The 22,395-nt window shown below is 44.7% G+C and overlaps 1 protein-coding gene across 1 annotated transcript in view; it reads right to left on the bottom strand.

Annotated features, from left to right (window-relative positions):
• The window catches only part of TTLL2 (tubulin tyrosine ligase like 2), a 34,391-nt gene extending 13,089 nt beyond the window's left edge, over positions 1-21,302 (bottom strand). The window contains 1 exon segment of the mRNA XM_077281462.1: positions 21,199-21,302. The gene's annotated coding sequence lies outside the window, so the exon portion shown is untranslated.
• Between the last annotated feature and the right edge of the window lie 1,093 nt (positions 21,303-22,395).

The raw sequence follows: 22,395 nt of genomic DNA, 5'->3' as shown, positions 1-22,395 counted from the left end.
TTTTTGTCCAGCTTGTCACTATGTCATATTCAGGATAGCTGGAAGCTCTGGGGTTGCAGATTTGCCCCTCCACACCGTGAGTCGGTGTGGAGTTCATTTTTGTAAACTCTGCGTGGATTTTGTAGTTTTTTATACTGACCGCACAGTATCCTTTTCTCTCTGTCTATCAAGTTTAGTATTGGCCTCCTTTGCTGAAATCTGATTTCATTTCTGTGTACGTCATTTCCCTCTCCACTCACAGTCAATATTTGTGGGGGGCTGTTTTTCCTTTTGGGGTTTTCTCTGAGGCAAGATAGCTTTCTATTTCCTACTTTAGGGGTAGTTAGTTCTTAGGCTGTGAAGAGGTGTCTAGGGAGAGTCAGGAACATCCCACGGCTATTATTAGTGTGTCATGGTTCCCAATGGCAAGGGAACGTAAGAAACATATAAGTAACGAACGAGCTCTCGGGTGATGGAAACTCGAGTTGACCGTGAGCTAAATCTACCACACAACTAACAGTAGCCAGGGAGCATACCTACGGCTTCCTATATGCCACGCGCCAGCCGGAGGACTAACTACGCCTGGTAGAGGAAGAAACAGACCTGGCTTACCTCTAGGGAAATACCCCAAAAGATGATAGCAGCCCCCCACATGTAATAACGGTGAATTAAGAGGAAAAGACATACACAGTATGAAAGTAGATTTAGCAAAGAGAGGTCCACTTACTAGATAGCAGAAGGATACAAAAGAGGACTTCACGGTCAACTGAAAACCCTTTCAAAAACCATCCTGAAATTACTTTAAGACTCCTGTGTCAACTCATGACACAGGAGTGGCAATTTCAGCCTGCAAGAGCTTCCAGCTACAGAGAATTACAAAAACTGCAAACTGGACAAAAGGTACAAAACAAAAGGACAAAGTCCACTTAGCTGATCAGCAGACTAGTAGCAGGAACATGCAACTGAAGGCTCTGGTTACAATGATGACCGGCAAGGAAATGACTGGAGAGCAAGGCTAAATAGGAAACTCCCAAACACTGATGGAAGCAGGTGAACAGAAGAAGCAAAGTGCAAACAAGTCACCAGTACCACCAGCAACCACCAGGGGAGCCCAAAAAGCGGATACACAACAGTACCCTCCCCTTAAGGAGGGGGCACCGAACCCTCACAAGAACCGCCAGGGCGATCTGGATGAGCCCTATGAAAGGCACGAACCAAATCCGAGGCATGAACATCAGAGGCAGTTACCCAAGAATTATCTTCCTGACCATAGCCTTTCCATTTAACCAGATATTGAAGTCTCCATCTGGAAATACGGGAGTCCAAGATCTTCTCTACGACGTACTCCAATTCACCCTCCACCAGCACAGGAGCAGGAGGTTCAGTAGAAGGAACCACCGGTACCTCATATCTCCGCAACAACGACCGATGGAACACATTATGGATAGCGAAAGATGCCGGGAGGTCCAAACGAAAGGAAACAGGGTTAAGAATCTCCAAAATCCTATAAGGACCGATGAACCGAGGCTTAAATTTGGGAGAAGAAACCCTCATAGGGACAAAACGGGAAGACAACCACACCAAGTCCCCAATGCGAAGGTGGGGACCAACACGACGACGACGGTTAGCAAACTGCTGAGTCCTCTCCTGGGACAATTCCAAATTATCCACCACTTGTCCCCAAATCCGATGCAACCGATCCACCACCGCATCCACTCCAGGACAATCCGAAGATTCAACCTGACCAGATGAAAAACGCGGATGAAACCCTGAATTGCAAAAGAAAGGAGAAACCAAAGTGGCAGAACTAGCCCGATTATTAAGAGCAAACTCCGCCAATGGCAGAAAGGCAACCCAATCATCCTGATCCGCAGACACAAAACACCTCAAATAAGTCTCCAAAGTTTGATTAGTTCGCTCCGTCTGGCCATTGGTCTGAGGATGGAATGCAGACGAAAAGGACAAATCAATGCCCAACCTGGCACAGACTGCCCGCCAAAATCTAGACACGAACTGGGTACCCCTGTCAGAAACGATGTTTTCCGGAATACCATGCAAGCGAACCACATTTTGAAAAAACAGAGGGACCAACTCAGATGAGGAAGGCAACTTAGGCAATGGCACCAAATGAACCATTTTAGAAAAATGGTCACACACCACCCAGATGACAGACATCTTCTGAGAAACAGGGAGATCCGAGATAAAGTCCATAGAGATGTGCGTCCAAGGCCTCTTCGGAATAGGCAAGGGCAACAACAACCCACTAGCCCTAGAACAACAAGGCTTGGCCCGAGCACACACATCGCAAGACTGCACAAAAACACGCACATCTCGAGACAGGGAAGGCCACCAGAAGGATCTAGCCACCAAATCTCTGGTGCCAAAAATTCCCGGATGACCTGCCAGAGTAGAAGAATGAACTTCCGAGATGACTCTAGTGGTCCACTCGTCAGGAACAAACAGTCTACCAGACGGACAACGATCAGGTCTATCCGCCTGAAATTCTTGCAAAGCACGTCGCAAATCTGGAGAGACAGCAGACAAAACCACTCCATCCTTAAGGACACCAGCAGGTTCAGAATTCCCAGGAGAGTCAGGCTCAAAACTCCTAGAAAGAGCATCTGCTTTCACATTCCTAGAACCCGGTAAGTACGAGACCACAAAATTAAACCGGGAAAAGAACAACGACCAACGTGCCTGTCTAGGATTCAGGCGCCTGGCAGACTCCAAATAAATTAAATTCTTGTGATCAGTCAAAACTACCACCTGATGTCTGGCACCCTCAAGCCAATGACGCCACTCCTCAAATGCCCACTTCATGGCCAAAAGCTCCCGATTACCAACATCATAGTTTCGCTCGGCGGCCGAAAATTTTCGCGAAAAGAACGCACAAGGTCTCATCACTGAGCAGTCGGAACTTTTCTGCGACAAAACCGCCCCCGCTCCGATCTCGGAAGCATCGACCTCAACCTGAAAGGGAAGAGAAACATCAGGCTGGCGCAACACAGGGGCAGACAAAAAGCGGCGCTTAAGCTCCCGAAAAGCCTCCACGGCAGCAGGGGACCAATTGGCAACATCAGCACCCTTTTTAGTCAAATCCGTCAGAGGTTTAGCAACGCCAGAAAAACCAGCTATAAATCGACGATAAAAATTAGCAAAGCCCAAGAATTTCTGGAGACTCTTCAGAGAAGTAGGCTGCATCCAGTCGTAAATAGCCTGAACCTTGACAGGGTCCATCTCAATAGAAGAAGGGGAAAAAATATACCCCAAAAATGAAATTTTTTGAACCCCAAAAACACACTTTGAACCCTTTACACACAAAGAATTCTCCCGCAAAACCTGAAAAACCCTCCTGACCTGCTGAACATGAGACTCCCAGTCATCAGAAAAAATCAAAATATCATCCAAGTACACAATCATAAATTTATCCAAATATTCACGGAAAATATCATGCATTAAGGACTGAAAGACAGAAGGTGCATTAGAAAGGCCGAAAGGCATTACCAAATACTCAAAATGGCCCTCAGGCGTATTAAATGCGGTCTTCCACTCATCCCCCTGCTTAATTCGCACCAAATTATACGCCCCACGAAGATCAATCTCAGAGAACCACTTAGCCCCCCTTATGCGAGCAAACAAATCAGTCAGCAAAGGCAACGGATACTGATATTTGACTGTAATTTTATTCAGGAGACGATAATCAATACAAGGCCTCAGAGAGCCATCCTTTTTAGAGACAAAGAAAAAACCGGCTCCTAAAGGTGATGAAGAAGGACGAATATGTCCCTTTTCCAGGGACTCCTTAATATACTCGCGCATAGCAGCATGTTCAGGTACGGATAGGTTAAACAAACGACCCTTTGGAAATTTACTGCCAGGAATCAGATCTATGGCGCAATCACAATCCCTGTGAGGAGGGAGTGAACCAATCTTAGGCTCTTCAAAAATATCACGATAATCAGACAAAAATGCCGGAATCTCAGATGGAATAGATGACGAAATGGACACCATAGGAGTGTCCCCATGAGCCCCCCGACATCCCCAGCTTAACACAGACATAGCCTTCCAGTCAAGGACTGGGTTATGTGACTGTAACCATGGTAATCCAAGCACCAAAACATCATGTAAATTGTACAACACAAGGAAGCGAATCACCTCCTGATGGTCTGGAGTCATACGCATAGTCACTTGCGTCCAGAACTGTGGTTTATTACAAGCCAAAGGTGTAGAATCAATACCCTTCAGAGGTATAGGGACTTCCAGAGGCTCTAAATCAAACCCACAGCGCCTGGCAAAGGACCAGTCCATAAGACTCAGAGCGGCGCCAGAGTCCACATAGGCATCCACGGTAATAACTGATAATGAACAAATCAAGGTTACAGACAAAATAAATTTGGACTGTAAAGTGCCAATTGAAATGGACTTGTCAACCTTCCTAGTACGCTTAGAGCATGCCGATATAACATGAGCAGAATCACCACAATAGAAGCATAACCCATTTTTACGCCTATAATTCTGCCGCTCGCTTCTGGACATAACTCTGTCACATTGCATTTTCTCTGGCGTCTCTTCAGAAGATACCGCCAAATGGTGCACGGGTTTGCGCTCCCGCAAACGCCGATCAATCTGAATTGCCATTGTCATGGACTCATTCAGACCTGTAGGCGCAGGGAACCCGACCATAACATCTTTAACGGCATCAGAAAGGCCCTCTCTGAAATTTTCCACTAAGGCGCACTCATTCCACTGAGTAAGCACAGACCACCTACGAAATTTTTGGCAGTATATCTCCGCTTCATCTTGCCCTTGAGATAGGGCTATCAAAGCTTTTTCAGCTTGAATCTCCAAATTAGGTTCCTCATAAAGCAACCCTAACGCCAGGAAAAACGCATCCACATTGAGCAACGCAGGATCCCCTGGTGCCAATGAAAATGCCCAATTTTGAGGGTCACCTCGCAGCAAAGAGATTACAATCTTAACCTGCTGGACAGGATCTCCTGAGGAGTGAGGTCTGAGAGAAAGGAATAATTTACAATTATATTTGAAATTCAAACACCGAGATCTATCTCCGGAAAACACCTCTGGTGTAGGGATTTTAGGTTCAGAAATAGGAGCATGTATAACAAAATCTTGTAAATTTTGAACCTTCGTAGCAAGATTATTTAAACCTGCAGCCAAACTCTGAGGATCCATCTTTAAACAGGTGAGCTCAGAGCCATTCAAGGATTATAAGGAGAGAAAGGCAAAGGCTGTAATTAAAGCTGAAATACAACAGATCCAACTATGGAGCAAGCATAGAGGAAAAAGGAAAAAAAAAAAAAAAAAAACATTTACAGACTTCTTTTTTCTCTCCTTTCTTCTGCCAATAAGTTTAACACATGGCCGGTCATACTGTCATGGTTCCCAATGGCAAGGGAACGTAAGAAACATATAAGTAACGAACGAGCTCTTGGGTGATGGAAACTCGAGTTGACCGTGAGCTAAATCTACCACACAACTAACAGTAGCCAGGGAGCATACCTACGGCTTCCTATATGCCACGCGCCAGCCGGAGGACTAACTACGCCTGGTAGAGGAAGAAACAGACCTGGCTTACCTCTAGGGAAATACCCCAAAAGATGATAGCAGCCCCCCACATGTAATAACGGTGAATTAAGAGGAAAAGACATACACAGTATGAAAGTAGATTTAGCAAAGAGAGGTCCACTTACTAGATAGCAGAAGGATACAAAAGAGGACTTCACGGTCAACTGAAAACCCTTTCAAAAACCATCCTGAAATTACTTTAAGACTCCTGTGTCAACTCATGACACAGGAGTGGCAATTTCAGCCCGCAAGAGCTTCCAGCTACAGAGAATTACAAAAACTGCAAACTGGACAAAAGGTACAAAACAAAAGGACAAAGTCCACTTAGCTGATCAGCAGACTAGTAGCAGGAACATGCAACCGAAGGCTCTGGTTACAAAGATGACCGGCAAGGAAATGACTGGAGAGCAAGGCTAAATAGGAAACTCCCAAACACTGATGGAAGCAGGTGAACAGAAGAAGCAAAGTGCAAACAAGTCACCAGTACCACCAGCAACCACCAGGGGAGCCCAAAAAGCGGATACACAACACTAGTGTTGTTGTTAGGATTAGGGACTGCGGTCAGTAGAGATACCACCTCCTCAGAGCTCGTCCCATGTTGCGTTTTAACCACCAGGTCATAACAGTACAGCTGGCCCACAATGTGTTAAATGCATCTCAAAAGAGGGAAAAGAAAGCTCTGAGTCATTTTTTTTTCCTTTGTAGCTTGTTTTGTCTTTTTTTTCCCCTTAATCTCTGGGTGGTTTAGGATTTTGGTGCTGATATGGAGGTTCAGGGTCTGTCCTTGCGTGTGGATCAACTCGCTGCAAGGGTACAGAGTATCCAAGATTATGTTGTCCAGACTCCAGTATTAGAGCCTAGAATTCCTATTCCTGATTTGTTTTCTGGGGATAGATCTAAATTTTTGAACTTTAAAAATAATTGCAGATTGTTTTTTGCTCTCAGACCCCGTTCCTCTGGTGACCCCATTCAGCAGGTGAAGATTGTTATTTCTTTGCTGCGTGGCGACCCACAGGACTGGGCATTCTCCCTTGAGTCAGGAAATCCTGCATTGCTCAATATTGACGCATTTTTTCAAGCGCTCGGATTGCTCTATGATGAGCCTAATTCTTTGGATCAATCAGAAAAACTTTGCTGGCTCTGTGTCAGGGTCAGGAAGCAGCAGAAGTATACTGCCAGAAATTTAGAAAGTGGTCTGTGCTCACAAAATGGAATGAGTATGCCCTGGCAGCGATTTTCAGAAACGGTCTTTCTGAAGCCCTTAAAGATGTTATGGTGGGGTTTCCCACGCCTGCTGGTCTGAATGAGTCAATGTCTTTGGCCATTCAGATTGATCGGCGTCTGCGCGAGTGCAAGGTGGTGCACCATATGGCAGTGTCCTCTAAGCAGAGTCCTGAGCCTATGCAATGTGATAGGATTTTGACTAGAGCAGAAAGGCAGAAATTCAGACGTCAGAATGGCCTGTGTTTTTACTGTGGTGATTCTGCTCATGCTATTTCTGATTGCCCTAACCGTACTAAGAGGGTCCCTAGGTCTGTTACCATTAGTACTGTACAGCCTAAATTTCTCTTGTCTGTTACCCTGATTTGCTCATTGTCGTCTTTTTCTGTTATGGCATTTGTGGATTCTGGCGCTGCCCTGAACTTAATGGACTTAGAATTTGCCAAGCGCTGTGGTTTTTCCTTGGAGCCTTTGCAGAGCCCTATTTGATTCCTGGCTGTAAGTTCCCTAAGGGCCGACTTTTCAATCTGTCTGTGCCAGAGCATGCCGCTATGCGGAGTTATGTAAAAGAGTCCTTGGAGAAGGGGCATATTCGCCCGTCTTCGTCACCGTTGGGAGCGGGATTTTTTTTTTGTTGCCAAGAAGGATGGCTCCTTGAGACCCTGTATAGATTATGGCCTTCTCAATAAGATCACGGTCAAATTCCAGTACCCTTTACCTTTACTTTCTGATTTGTTTGCTCGGATTAAGGGTGCCAGTTGGTTTACTAAAATCGACCTTCGAGGGGCATATAATCTCGTGCGTATTAAACAAGGTGATGAATGGAAAACAGCATTTAATACGCCCGAAGGCCATTTTGAATATCTTGTGATGCCATTCGGGCTCTCTAATGCTCCATCGGTATTTCAGTCCTTTATGCATGATATCTTCCGGAATTATCTGGATAAATTCATGATTGTGTATTTGGATGATATTTTGTTTTTTTCCGATGATTGGGAGTCTCATGTGAAGCAGGTTAGGATGGTATTTCAGGTCCTTCGTGCTAATGCGTTGTTTGTGAAGGGGTCTAAGTGCCTCTTTGGAGTTCAGAAGGTTTCTTTTTTGGGTTTCATTTTTTCTCCCTCGGCTATTGAAATGGACCCTGTTAAAGTTCAGGCCATTCATGATTGGACTCAACCCACATCGGTAAAGAGCCTTCAGAAATTTTTGGGCTTTGCTAATTTTTATTGCCGCTTTATTGCTAATTTTTCTAGTGTGGTGAAGGCTCTGACCGATTTGACCAAGAAAGGAGCTGATGTGATGAATTGGTCCTCTGCGGCTGTTGAGGCCTTTCAGGAGCTTAAACATCGTTTTACTTCTGCCCCTGTGTTGCGTCAGCCAGATGTTTCTCTCCCTTTTCAGGTTGACGTTGATGCTGCTGAGATTGGGGCAGGGGCCGTTTTGTCTCAGAGAAATTCTGATGGCTCTTTGATGAAACCATGTGCTTTCTTCTCCAGAAAGTTTTTGCCTGCTGAGCGTAATTATGATGTCGGCAATCGGGAGTTGTTGGCTATGAAGTGGGCATTTGAGGAGTGGCGACATTGGCTTGAGGGAGCCAAGCATCGCGTGGTGGTCTTGACTGATCATAAGAATCTCATTTACCTCAAGTCTGCTAAGCGGTTGAATCCTAGACAGGCTCGGTGGTCTCTGTTTTTCTCCCGTTTTGATTTTGTGGTCTCATATATTCCGGGATCTAAGAATGTGAAGGCTGATGCCCTTTCTAGGAGTTTTTTGCCTGATTCTCCAGGAGTTCTTGAGCCGGCTGGGATCCTCAAGGAGGGGGTGATTCTTTCTGCCATCTCCCCTGATTTGCGGCGGGTACTTCAGGAGTTTCAGGCTGATAAACCTGACCGCTGTCCAGTGGGGAAATTGTTTGTTCCTGATAGATGGACTAGCAGGGTAATTTCTGAGGTTCATTGTTCAGTGTTGGCTGGTCACCCTGGGATTTTCGGTGCCAGAGATTTGGTGGCTAGGTCCTTTTGGTGGCCTTCCTTGTCGCGGGATGTGCGTTAGTTTCTGCAGTCCTGTGGGACCTGTGCTCGGGCTAAGCCTTGCTGTTCCCGTGCCAGTGGGTTGCTTTTGCCTTTGCCTATTCCTGAGAGGCCCTGGACGCATATTTCCATGGATTTTATTTCTGATCTTCCTGTTTCTCAGAAGATGTCTGTCATCTGGGTGGTTTGTGACCGGTTTTCTAAGATGGTCCATTTGGTACCGTTGCCTAAGTTGCGTTCCTCCTCTGATTTGGTTCCATTATTTTTTCAGCATGTGGTTCGTTTGCATGGTATTCTGGAGAATATTGTGTCTGACAGAGGTTCCCAGTTCGTTTCTAGGTTTTGGCGGTCCTTTTGTGCTAGAATGGGTATTGATTTGTCTTTTTCTTCAGCATTCCATCCTCAGACAAATGGCCAAACTGAGCGAACCAATCAGACCTTGGAAACCTATTTGAGATGCTTCGTGTCTGCTGATCAGGATGATTGGGTGACCTTTTTGCCGTTGGCCGAGTTTGCCCTTAATAATCGGGCTAGTTCGGCTACCTTGGTTTCGCCTTTCTTTTGTAACTTTGGTTTTCATCCTCGTTTTTCTTCGGGGCAGCTTGAGCCTTCTGACTGTCCTGGTGTGGATTCTGTGGTGGACAGGTTGCAGCAAATTTGGACTCATGTGGTCCCGGGCTTCGTGATGGGGATTTGGTCTGGTTGTCTTCTCGTCATGTTCCTATGAAGGTTTCTTCCCCTAAGTTCAAACCTCGCTTTATTGGGCCTTTCTGAAATTATCAATCCGGTGTCTTTTCGATTGGCCCTTCCAGCTTCTTTTTCCATTCATAATGTGTTCCATAGATCCTTGTTGTGGAGATATGTGGTACCTATGCTTCCCTCCGTTGATCCTCCTGCTCCGGTGTTGGTTGAGGGGGAATTGGAATATGTGGTGGAGAAGATTTTGGATTCTCGTTTTTCGAGGCGGAAGCTTCAATATCTGGTCAAGTGGAAGGGTTATGGCCAGGAGGATAATTCTTGGGTTGTTGCCTCCGATGTTCATGCTGCCGATTTGGTTCGTGCTTTCCATTTGGCTCGTCCTGATCGGCCTGGGAGCTCTGGTGAGGGTTCGGTGACCCCTCCTCAAGGGGGGGGGGGGTACTGTTGTGAATTCCGTTCTGGAGCTCCCTCCTGTGGTTGCTAATGGTATTTTTGTGAGTTCTGCCCTTGGGCTCCCTCTGGTGGTTTCGAGTGGAACTGCTGCTCCTTTAGGTAGCTGTAGCAGCTGACTTCACTGATCGCCTTGCCTGGGTTTGTTATTTAAACCTGCTCTGGGCTTTAGTTCATGCCAGCTGTCAATGTTCTTTGTTGGATTTGGTTCTCTCCTTGGATTTCTCACATGGCCTGTCCTTGTCAGCAAAAGATAAGTTTTTGCTAGTTCTTGTTTGTCCATTTGTTTTGGACTCTATTGCTCTGCAAATATGTCTCTTTTTGTCCAGCTTGTCACTATGTCATATTCAGGATAGCTGGAAGCTCTGGGGTTGCAGATTTGCCCCTCCTCACCGTGAGTCGGTGTGGAGTTCATTTTTGTAAACTCTGCGTGGATTTTGTAGTTTTTTATACTGACCGCACAGTATCCTTTTCTCTCTGTCTATCAAGTTTAGTATTGGCCTCCTTTGCTGAAATCTGATTTCATTTCTGTGTACGTCATTTCCCTCTCCACTCACAGTCAATATTTGTGGGGGGCTGTCTTTCCTTTTGGGGTTTTCTCTGAGGCAAGATAGCTTTCTATTTCCTACTTTAGGGGTAGTTAGTTCTTAGGCTGTGAAGAGGTGTCTAGGGAGAGTCAGGAACATCCCATGGCTATTACTAGTTTTGTTGTTAGGATTAGGGACTGCGGTCAGTAGAGATACCACCTCCTCAGAGCTCATCCCATGTTGCGTTTTAGCCACCAGGTCATATCAGTGTGGCCTCTTAACCACCAGGTCATAACAGGGATGCCGGCGTCACATTACCACAAAAGTGGACAAAACCTTTAATGTACTGGATCCCTGAATATATAGCTAATTCCCCAACTAAGTTGGTAGGTCCATCCTTAGTAAATGTTTAGAGAAAGCTCCCAGCTGAACAGCTTTACAGAACTCTCACCATCAGGCTGGACTCACGCTTGCAAATAGCATCCGATGCAAGAGCATTGGATGCGATATGCTAACACTCGGCTCCAGCTCTGCTGCACGTGTAACACCCCAGGTAACCGGTTGTTACAGTGATGTTGCCTTCCTTTTGGGGAGGGCGATATCATGCTTGTAGGCAAGGAGAATTTCCTTTACCATGTAACGCACCTACATACAACACATTCTGAATCCAGGCCAGAAGGGGGAGCTCTGAACCTGGATTCAGGGGAGCTTCCCCAGCTTTAAGTATTCTGGCCTGGAGGAGGAGTTAGTTCAGTCTAGAGAGACAGTGGAAGAGAGAGAGGAGTGAGAGCAGACAGTGGGGCCATGCAGCCATGTGTGAGCTGCAGCTCCAGGAAAGGAAGATAACCTGAAGGGTTGGATTGTAGTGACCATCAGAGTAAAGAAGCACAGGAGCAGGAAAGAGCTTAGAACGGAACTGTGACCGGGCACCCTCTGAGCCGAAGCGCAGGAACCGTGCACCGGGAGCCCGAGGCTGTGTTGTACTCCAGGTCGCACGGCAGAACTGGAGGGGATAAGACTTTAGGTAATTTGTCCGCATCCACACCTGAAGGTGCAGCAGTACACTAAGAGCCCAGGTCATGATAGAGACCCTATAAAAAGGCTCACACTGCCAACCATACGGGTAACTGTCTCAGGACAGGAGAGAGTGGACTTTGTACGGAAGCCACAGGCAGCAAGGACCTTGCATATGAGCACGAGTAGGAAGGCTTACGGACCTCACCTGGGAGTGGGATCCATCTTTGCCTCCAGGACGGCCGGACCATGTCACCACCTGTTGCTGGTACCCTGGACTGCGGCTGCTTACAACCAGTAAACCAGGTAAAGACGTTACAACTTTGTGTCCTCCATTTATTTGCCGGCATACACCATCTCTGCCCAGCACACCTGGAGCCCTGAGGACCCGCTTCACCTGTGGGAAGCGTCATCATCACCTTTGCTGCAGTAACATCGCCCCGCAGGACCCCTTTAAGCAGCGTCGGTCCCCTCTGACCAAGAACCACAGGTGGCGTCACGAACACAAACTTTATTAAACCCTTAAAAGACCTTTCCACTTTTAATTGGGCGCCCAGGGCCACGGAGCAGGTCGCAGCCACCGTGACATCCCCTTTAAGTACGACCGGACCCGGTACCGAGTACTCACAAGCGGGATCCGAGTGTCAGTGCTCTCAGCAATGTTATACATTCCTCAAAGTCTTACTAAAGTGAGCCATTTTAGTGACTTATTGTCTTCACATGATAAGCTGTAATGAGTGCATGAATTTTGAGCACGATGTTTAACCCCTTTCTGCCATTAGACGTACTATTCCGTCCATGTGACCCGGGCCCTACTTCCCATGACAGAATAGTGCGTCATAGGCGATCGGCGGCGTTCATGGGGGGAGCGCGGCCGATCGCCGCAGGGTGTCAGCTGATTATTACAGCTGACATCCGGCACTATGTGCCAGGCGTGGTCACAGACTGCTCCCGGCACATTAACCCCCGGAACACTGCGATCAAACATGATCACAGCGTTCTGGCAGCAGAGGGAAGCATCGCGCAGGGAGGGGGCTTCCTGCGTGCTTCCCTGAGACTCTCAGAAGAACGCGATATGATCGTGTTGTTCAGAGGGTCTCCTACCTCCTCCTCCCTGCAGGCCCCGGATCCAAAATGGCCACGGGGCTCCTTCTGGGTCCTGCAGGGAGGTGGCTTGCAATCACCTGCTCAGAGCAGGCGTCGGCAAGCTTGGAGCACTGCCTGTCAGATCGCTGATCTGACTCAGTGCTTTGCAAAGTGTCAGATCAGCGATCTGACAATATATAGTGATGTCCCACCCTGGGACAAAGTAAAAAAGTAAAAAAATATATATATTTACATGTGTAAAAAAAAAACAAATTCATAAGTAATGAAAAAAATTGTTCCAATAAATACATTTCTTTATCTAAATAAAAAAAAACAATAAAAGTACACATATTTAGTATCGCCGCGTCCGTAACGACCCGACCTATAAAACTTTCCCACGAGTTAACCCCTTCAGTGATCACCGTAAAGAAAAAAAAAAAAAAAGACAAGGCAAAAAACAACGCTTTATTATCATACCGCTAAACAAAAAGTGGAATAACACACGATCAAAAAGACGGATATAAATAACCATGGGACCGCTGAAAACGTCATCTTGTCCCACAAAAAACAAGGTGCCACACAGCATCAACAGCAAATAAATAAAAAAGTTATAGTCCTCAGAATAAAGTGATGCAAAAATAATTATTTTTTATATAAAATAGATTTTATCATATAAAGGCGCCAAAACATAAAAAAATGATATAAATGGGGTATCACTGTGATCGAACTGACCAAAAGAATAAAACTGCTTTATCAATTTTTTCAAACATGGAATGGTATACACTGTGTTCCAAATTATTATGCACATAGAGTTTAGGAGTGATAAGGTTAGAATTTTTTGTTTGTCATTTAAACTCATTGATGGTGATTGTGTGTCAGGGCTCTTTATATCACTGAAAGCAATAGCCGATACCTGTGCAAATTAGTTTGGCAGGTGTGTCCAAATAAAGGCAAGACTACTTAAGAAGGCTGTTCCACATTATTAAGCAGCCTACATTTTTTGCCAAAATGGGAAAGAAAAAGGATGTGTCGGCTGCTGAGAAGCAACAAATTGTGGAGTATTTAGGTCAAGGCATGACTACAATCAACATTGCCAAGACACTTCATCGTGATCATCGCACAATCAAGAAGTATGTAGCTGATTCCCAGCACACACGTGTGCGTGCTGATAAGGAAAAATTGAGGACCCCAGAACAACAAGATGCAGGGTCCTTCAGAGGTTTGCAGCTGTGCGTAAGCCATCCTGTCAACCACCTCTATCCGCTGCAACAAGCAGAAACGGCTCCAGTGGGCCAAACGATACATGAAGACTGACTTCCAAACTGTTTTGTTCACCGATGAGTGCCATGCAACGCTCGATGGTCCAGATGGATGGAGTGGAGGATGGACACCCCATGAAAACACGGCTAAGGCGCCAACAAGGAGGAGGTGGAGTAATGTTTTGGGCTGTTATCATGGGGAGAGAGATTGTCGGCCCCTTTATGATCCCTGAAGGGGTAAAGATGAACTCCATAATCTATGTGAAGTTTCTAAAACAACACTTCCTGCCATGGTTCAAGAGGAAGAACCGTGCTTTCCGCAGCAAGATCATTTTCATGCATGATAATGCACCATCTCATGCTGCAAAAAACACATCTGCATCTCTGGCTGCTATGGGCATAAAAGAGGACAAACTTATGGTGTGGCCACCATCTTCCTCTGACCTCAACCCCATTGAGAACCTCTGGAGCATCATCAAAAGGAGTGTCTATGATGGCGGGAGGCAGTTCACATCTAAGCAACAGCTCTGGGAGGGTATTCTGTGCACATGCAAAACAATTGAAGCAGAAACCATCCAAAAACTGACAAATTCAATGGACCAGAGAGTTTAGAAGCTTCTTTTGAACAAGGGGTCCTACGTGCAAATGTAACATCACCTAGAATAAAGTTTTCACTTGAAAACTGTTTGATTTCATTTTGTAATAAGCTGATAATGCTTATAACTTCAGAATTGACCATTTTTTTGTTCAAAATAAAAAAAAGGTTGAAAACTCTGCTGTGCATAATAATTTGGAACATGCATTTTGAGTGTTTATTTTTTTTTTTAAAGATACTGTTTTCATAGGCAGTTTTTTTCAAAACATTGCAATTATACTAGAATAGTAGATGACTGGAAAATAACAATGACTGCAGTTCAGATAGGTAATTTAGAGAAAATATGAGGAAATATTATTTGCATAATAATTTGGAACACAGTGTAAACGCCCCCCCAGAAGAAATTTACAAATTGCTGGTTTTTGTTCATTCTGACTCACAAAAATTGGAATAAAAAGCGATCAAAAAATGTCATGTGCCCGATAATGGTACCAATAAAAATGTCAACTCGTTCCGCAAAAAACAAGACCTCACATGACTCCGTGGACCAAAATATGGAAAAATTATAGCTCTCAAAATGTGGAGACACAAAAACTATTTTTTGCAATAAAAAGCGTCTTTTAGTGTGTGACAGCTGCCAATCATAAAAATCTGCTAAAAAACCCGCTATAAAAGTAAATCAAACCCCCTTCATCACCTTAGTTACGGAAAGATGATAAAAGTAGATGGTGGCCCGATTCTAACGCATCAGGTATTCTAGAATATGTATGTAGTTTATTTATGAAGTTTTCAGAATAATGCAATTTAAAGGATTCGGCCGGCCGTCTGGCCGTCTGCGACCAATTAGCGAAGCGTGGTTCAAATTCCGCGCCAATTCGCGGGTGGACTGCGACTGTTGCTGATTGTTCGCGGCCGGGTGTGACCAATCAGTGAAGCCAGGGCCGGCTCCAGTTTTTTGAGGGCCCCTGGCGTAAGAGTCTCAGTGGGCCCCCCTCTTTAACACGATTCGTGATGCACAGATACAGCAGAAAAATATAGCACAGCCCACGTAGCGCATAACACAGCCCACGTAGTATATAACACAGCCCACGTAGTATATAGCACAGCCACGTAGTATATAGCACAGCCCACGTAGTAAATAGCACAGACACGTAGTATATTGACCAGCCACGTAGTATATGGCCCAGCCACGTAGTATATTGCCCAGCCATGTAGTATATAGCACAGACACGTAGTATATAGCACAGACACGTAGTATATAGCACAGACATGTAGTACATTGCCCAGCCACGTAGTATATTGCCCAGCCACGTAGTATATTGCCCAGCCACGTAGTATATTGCCCAGCCACATAATATATTGCACAGCCACGTAGTATATAGCACAGCCACGTAGTATATAGCACAGAGACGTATTATATAACACTGCCCATGCAGTATATAACCCAGGCCACGTAGTATAGAGCACAGCAATGTAGTATTTTACCCAGCCACGTAATATATACCACAGCCACGTAGTATATAGCACAGCCCACATAGTATATAGCACAGAGATTTAGTATATAACACAGCCCACGTAGTATCTAACACAGCCCACGTAGTATATAGCAATGTGGGCACCATATCCCTGTCACACAGGGTTAATAGCAGCATTAACGGAGGGCGTTACACCGCGGCATAACACGGTCCATTAACGCTGCCATTAACCCTGTGTGAGTGCTGACTGGAGGGGAGTATGGAGCGGGCACTGACAGCAGGGGAGTAGGGAGCAGCCATTTCGCAGCCGCACTGTGCCCATCGCTGATTGGTCGTGGCCGTTTGACCGCGACCAATCAGCGTCTTGGGATTTCCGTGACAGACAGACAGACAGAAAGATGGACAGAAAGACATACAGAAAGACGGAAGTGACCCTTAGACAATTATATAGTAGATTTAAAAAAATTATTTATTTCCATTTTCCCATTAGGGTTAGGGTTGAGGCTAAAGTTAGGGTTTGGATTACATTTACGGTTGGGATTAGGGTTGGGATTAGGGTTAGGGGTGTGTCAAGGGTAGGGGTATGGTTAGGGTTATGGTTGGTATTAGGGGTGTGTTGGAGTTAGGGGTGTGGTTAGGGTTGGGAGTAGGGTTAGGGGTGTGTTGGATTAGGGGTGTGGTTGTGATTAGAGTTAGGGGCATGTTTGGGTTAGGGGTGTGGTTAGGGTTATGGTTGGGATTAGGGTTAGGGGTGTGTTTGGGTTAGGGTTTCAGTTAGAATTGGGGGGTTTCCACTGTTTAGGCACATCAGAGGCTCTCCAATCGTGACATGGCGTCCGATCTCAATTCCAGCCAATTCTGTTTTGAAAAAGTAAAACAGTGCTCCTTCCCTTCCGAGCTCTCCCGTGCGCCAAAGCGGGTTTACCCCAACATATGGGGTATCAGCATACTCAGGATAAATTGGACAACAACTTTTTGGGTTCAATTTGTCTGGCTACCCTTGGGAAAATAAAAATTTTGGGGGCTAAAAAATCTTTTTTGTGGGAAAAAAAGTGATTTTTTATTTTCACGGTTCTGCGTTATAAACTGTAGTGAAACACGTGGCGGTTCAAAGTTCTCACAACACATCTAGATAAGTTCCTTGGGGGTCTAGTTTCCAATATGGGGTCACTTGTGTTTTTTTTTTACTATTTAGGTACATCAGGGGCTCTGCAAACACAATGTGACGCCTGCAGACCATACCATCTAAGTCTGCATTCCAAACAGCGCTCCTTCCCTTCCGAGCTCTGCAATGCGCCCAAACGGTGGTTTCCCCCACATATGGGGTATCAGCGTACTCAGGACAAATTGGACAACAACTTTTTGGGTCCAATTGCTCCTGTTACCCTTGGGAAAATGCAAAACTGGGGGCTAAAAAACAATTTTTATGGAAAAAATAATAATTTTTATTTTCACGTCTCTGCGTTATAAACTGTAGTGAAACACTTGGGGGTTCAAAGTGCTCACCACACATCTAGATAAGTTCCTTAGGGGGTCTATTTTCCAAAATGGTGTCACATGTGGGGGTTTCAATGTTTAGGCACATCAGGGGCTCTCCAAAAGCGACATGGTAGCATATCTCAATTCCACTCAATTTTGCATTGAAAAGTCAAGCGGTTCTCCTTCCCTTCTGAGCTCTGCCATGCACCCAAACAGTGGTTTACCACCACATATGGGGTATCAGCCTACTCAGGACAAATTCCACAACAACTTTTGGGGTCCAATTTCTTCTGTTACCCTTGGGAAAATAAAAAATTGGGGACAAAAATATAATTTTTGTGAAAAAATATGATTTTTTATTTTTACAGCTCTACATTATAAACTTGGTGGGTCAAAGTGCTCACAACACATCTAGATAAGTTCCTTAGGGGGTCTACTTTCCAAAATGGTGTCTCTTGTGGGGGTTTCTACTGTTTAGGTACATCAGGGGCTCTGCAAACACAATGTGACGCCTGCAGACCATTCCATCTAAGTCTGCATTCCAAACAGCGCTCCTTCCCTTCCGAGCTCTGCATGCGCCCAAACGGTAGTTTCCCCCACATATCGGGTATCAGCGTACTCAGGACAAATTGGACAACAACTTTTGGGGTCCAATTGCTCCTGTTACCCTTGGGAAAATACAAAACTGGGGGCTAAAAAATAATTTTTGTGAAAAAATATGATTTTTTTATTTTTACAGCTCTACATTATAAACTTCTGTGAAGCACTTGGTGGGTCACAGTGCTCACCACACATCTAGATAAGTTCCTTAGGGGGTCTACTTTCCAAAATGGTGTCTCTTGTGGGGGGTTTCAATGGTTAGGCACATCAGGGGCTCTCCAAAAGCGACATGGCGTCCTATCTCAATTCCAGTGAATTTTGCATTGAAAAGTCAAATGGCGCTCCTTCCCTTCTGATCTCTGCAATGTGCCCAAACAGTGGTTTACCCCCACATATGAGGTATCAGCATACTCAGAACAAATTGTGCAACAACTTTTAGGGTCCAATTTTTCCTGTTGCCCTTGGTAAAATAAAACAAATTGGAGCTAAAGTAAAAATGTTTGTGAAAAAAAGTTAAATGTTCATTCTTTTTAAACATTCCAAAAATTCCTGTGAAATACTTGAAGGGTTAATAAACTTCTTGAATGTGGTTTTGAGCACCTTGAGGGGTGCAGTTTTTAGAATGGTGTCACACTTGGGTATTTTCTATCATATAGACCCCTCAAAATGACTTCAAATGAGATGTGGTCCCTAAAAAAAAATGGTGTTGTAACAATTAGAAATTGCTGGTCAAGTTTTAACCCTTTTAACTCCCTAACAAAAAAAAATGTGGCTCCAAAATTTTGCTGATGTAAAGTATTTTGTATGACATAACTCTGTGATTTAAGGGCAAAAAAAATTCAAAGTTGGAAAATTGCGAAATCTTCAAACTTTTCGCCAAATTTCTGTTTTTTTCACAAATAAACGCAGATAATATAAAAGAAATTTTACCACTCTCATGAAGTACAATATGTCATGAGAAAACAATGTCAGAATCATTGGGATCAGTTGAAGCGTTCCAGAGTTATAACCTCATAAAGGGACAGTGGTCAGAATTGTAAAAATTGGCCCGGTCATTAACATGCAAACCACCCTTGGGGGTAAAGGGGTTAAAAGGGAAATCTGAATAGGAACTGCTTCCTCTACTGGATGCTGAACAGCCACCATGCAGCTTTGTGGCTCAGTGATTAGCAATGTTGCTTTGAAGCTCTGTGACCTGGATTCATATCTCACCAAGGACTGCATCTGCAAGGAGCTTGTATGTTTTTCCTATTCTTACATGGGTTTCCTCCTGGGTTCTCTGGTTTTCTCCCACACACTCAAGACATACTGATAGGGAATTTAGATTGTAAACCCCAATGACGACAGTGATGACAAACTATCTCAGACTACACATGACAATACTGTAGTTGTCATATTCTAGCCCTGCCCAAAGTTTGAAAATGTTTGACTATAGAAGTGACAGGATTTCTTGCAATAGTCTTGTAAGGCTAAAATACTTAAAGAGGTATTCTCAAGTCTGTTGTCCTGAGGAATAGGGGATGACTCTCCCATGATTGGGGTCTAACTGCTGGGACACCAATCCCAAGAACAAAGACTTTTAAAAGCCCTGTGTGAATGGCAGTGGTTGATCATGCACATTGTCACTCCATTCATTCTTATGGCACTGCCGAAGACCAGCTGAACCCAGTGCTCGGCTATCTCTGGCAGTCCCACTAAGAATGGATTTAGCGTCAGTGTGCATAATTGATCACTGCTCCATTCACATCATTCTTAGGATCCGTGGGGGGTCCCATCAGTCAGATCTTTAGCAATTTGGAAGTATCTAGTATATAGGGAATAACGTCCGAACTTGAGAATTCCTCTTTAAGCCAGTGTGATTTTCATGTTCAGCCAAGGCTGGTAAACTTCCATAACATGTAGTAGAGAATTGTGCAGCTAGTTCTTTCTGGTAAAACCTGGCGCTTTGGCACTGTACAGTACCTAGCAGACTACTTATAACAATTGTTGTTTGATGTCTATAAACAGTGTACTCCTAGCAATGAATGGCCCTTCTCTCTAATAAGACCTGTGTGTTGACTTTCCAGTATAAGTTCTGTTAGGTAAACTGCTTTGAGCCATAACTAGAATACGCAGGTACCTCCTTCGATAACACTCAAGAGCGGTGCCTTTTACCCTTATAAATGTTACTGGAATTTAAAAAGAAGTGTCTCGCTTAGTCATGCATATCTACGTCAGAGCACAGTGACTTCTATTGTCTGGTAGAAAGGAAAGGTCGGTGCATTCGTGGAAACTTGGGGTATCAAGATAATTACTGTATGCTGCTGTCACCAGCTGCTATAGATCTCAGCATAAAGATATTTCCATTGCTGCACTATACTATCAAACTTTCTGCAGAATACATAACTTACGGTACTGGTTGGGGGGTCCGACTGCGGGAATCTCCACCGATTGGCAGGATGGGTAATTTTTCCTCCCCATTTAGACACTTTTATTCCCATTACGAAATACAATGGCAGGTTGGATGAGGCTACCAGAAAAAGTCAAGCGCAGCACTTGGCAGCCCCATAGGGAATTCATGGAGTGAAGTCGATTATAAACATTGCCAATCTATTCTAGTACGGCTAAAAGTGCCCCATTCTGCTGATTCATGTGGTTAGACCTCCACCAATCAATAAGTTACCACTAGTGATGAGCGAGTATACTTGGTACTCGAGATTTCCCGAGCACGCTCGGGGGTCCTCCGAGTATTTTTTAGTGCTCGGAGATTTAGTTTTCTGTGCCGCAGCTGAATGATTTACATCTGTTAGCCAGCATAAGTACATGTGGGGGTTGCCTAGTTGCTAGGAAATCCCCACATGTAATCAAGCTGGCTAAGAGATGTAAATCATTCAGCTGCAGCAATAAAAACTAAATCTCCGAGCACTAAAAAATACTCAGAGGACCCCCGAGCGTGCTCGGGAAATCTCGAGTACCGAGTATATTCGCTCATCACTAGTTATCACCTATCCTATTGTTTTCATGGAAAACTCTTTTAAAAAAGGAAAGCAATTGCACCTTACTTGTATTAAGCACAGAAAAACAGAAGTGTAATACATTTATTAAACATGGAACGTATATACAATTATTTTGGTTCAGATCTATGAGTTCATACAAAAAAGGTGAAGATAATAAAAATCATTGCAATAGAGAAGCAAGGAAAACAGAAGAGCACGTCACCTTATTTATTCTCCTCAGCGTTTAGCCTTGCGTCTTGGTGCTTGGTCCTCCTTGGGGCACTAAGTGATCAGCTGTGTGAAAGTAGCAGCTCTTTTACTTCTCCCTGACAGCCTGCGCCCTCCTCCTGCACCTCTCCAGAATGGTTGCTACGAAACAGGCTGTGTCACAAGTGACAAAGGGGTTTAAAGTGAAAGGAAATGCTCAGGAGCAAAGGTATTATAATTATATGATGAATAACAAAATATTTTAAAGATAGTATGGAACGCTGTTTTTCTTCAAATAATGTTTTCTTTATTTTACAACTTTTTTTTATCTCAGTTAACTAAATGTTTATAATTCTGTTCATAATTCTGATTCATCTCATTAAATGTGCAGTTTCAACTGTTCTCCAAGTCTGGGAACCTGGGAACCAAAGTAGCATGGGGATGCAATAGTTGTTGACATTAGGAGAGGTGGGGGTGGAGAACCAACGTGACTAGCAAGGTGAGGAATTGGTTAATATTAGTGATGAGTGAGCGTGCTCGCCACTGCTCAATACTCGATCAAGCATCAGGGTTCTTGGGTATGAATGTTACTCGATCGAGTATCATGGGTGCCCAGGTGCCATGCTTGAGTCTCCACTCCCATGTTTGCGGCTGTTCAGCACACTCTCCTCTGGAAGCAGTTCAGGGAGAGTTGATCTAGGAGGGAGAGCGTAGATTACAGCAGGCCAGTAGCGTAGCTACCAGAGGGAGGGTCAGAGGGTGCGGTTGTCCCGGGCCCTGGTCTCTGAGGAGCCCACTGGAGCAGCTCTACTTTTAACTGCATCAGCGTGTGCAGCACACCGATACAGTTAACTCTGCAAACAGGTGGTCAGTTGGATGGCAGATAATGCTTGCAGACTGCAGGCTCGGACTGGCCCACAGGGTAACAGGGGAATCCCCCGGTGGGCCCCTGTGTAGATCTGAACCCCCAACCCCACTGTATGGGCAATACTTGGCATAATTCACTTGATTCACTCTGTACAGAAAAAAGCAGCATCTCATCATTTAGTAACCACGCTACCCAGTTTATTATTATGTAGAGATATAGGTAAATTTGTGAACGAAGGTAGTATAATATTTGCATGCAGGTGAAAAGTGGGCCCCCCCAAAGTCAATGTTATTGGTGGGCCCTTGTCAACCCAGTCCGACACTGCTTGCAGTATGTTTCCCAGCA

Source organism: Ranitomeya variabilis, chromosome 2 (assembly GCF_051348905.1).
Source record: "Ranitomeya variabilis isolate aRanVar5 chromosome 2, aRanVar5.hap1, whole genome shotgun sequence".
Lineage (NCBI taxonomy): Eukaryota > Metazoa > Chordata > Amphibia > Anura > Dendrobatidae > Ranitomeya > Ranitomeya variabilis.
This window is presented reverse-complemented; position numbering and strand designations above follow the sequence as displayed.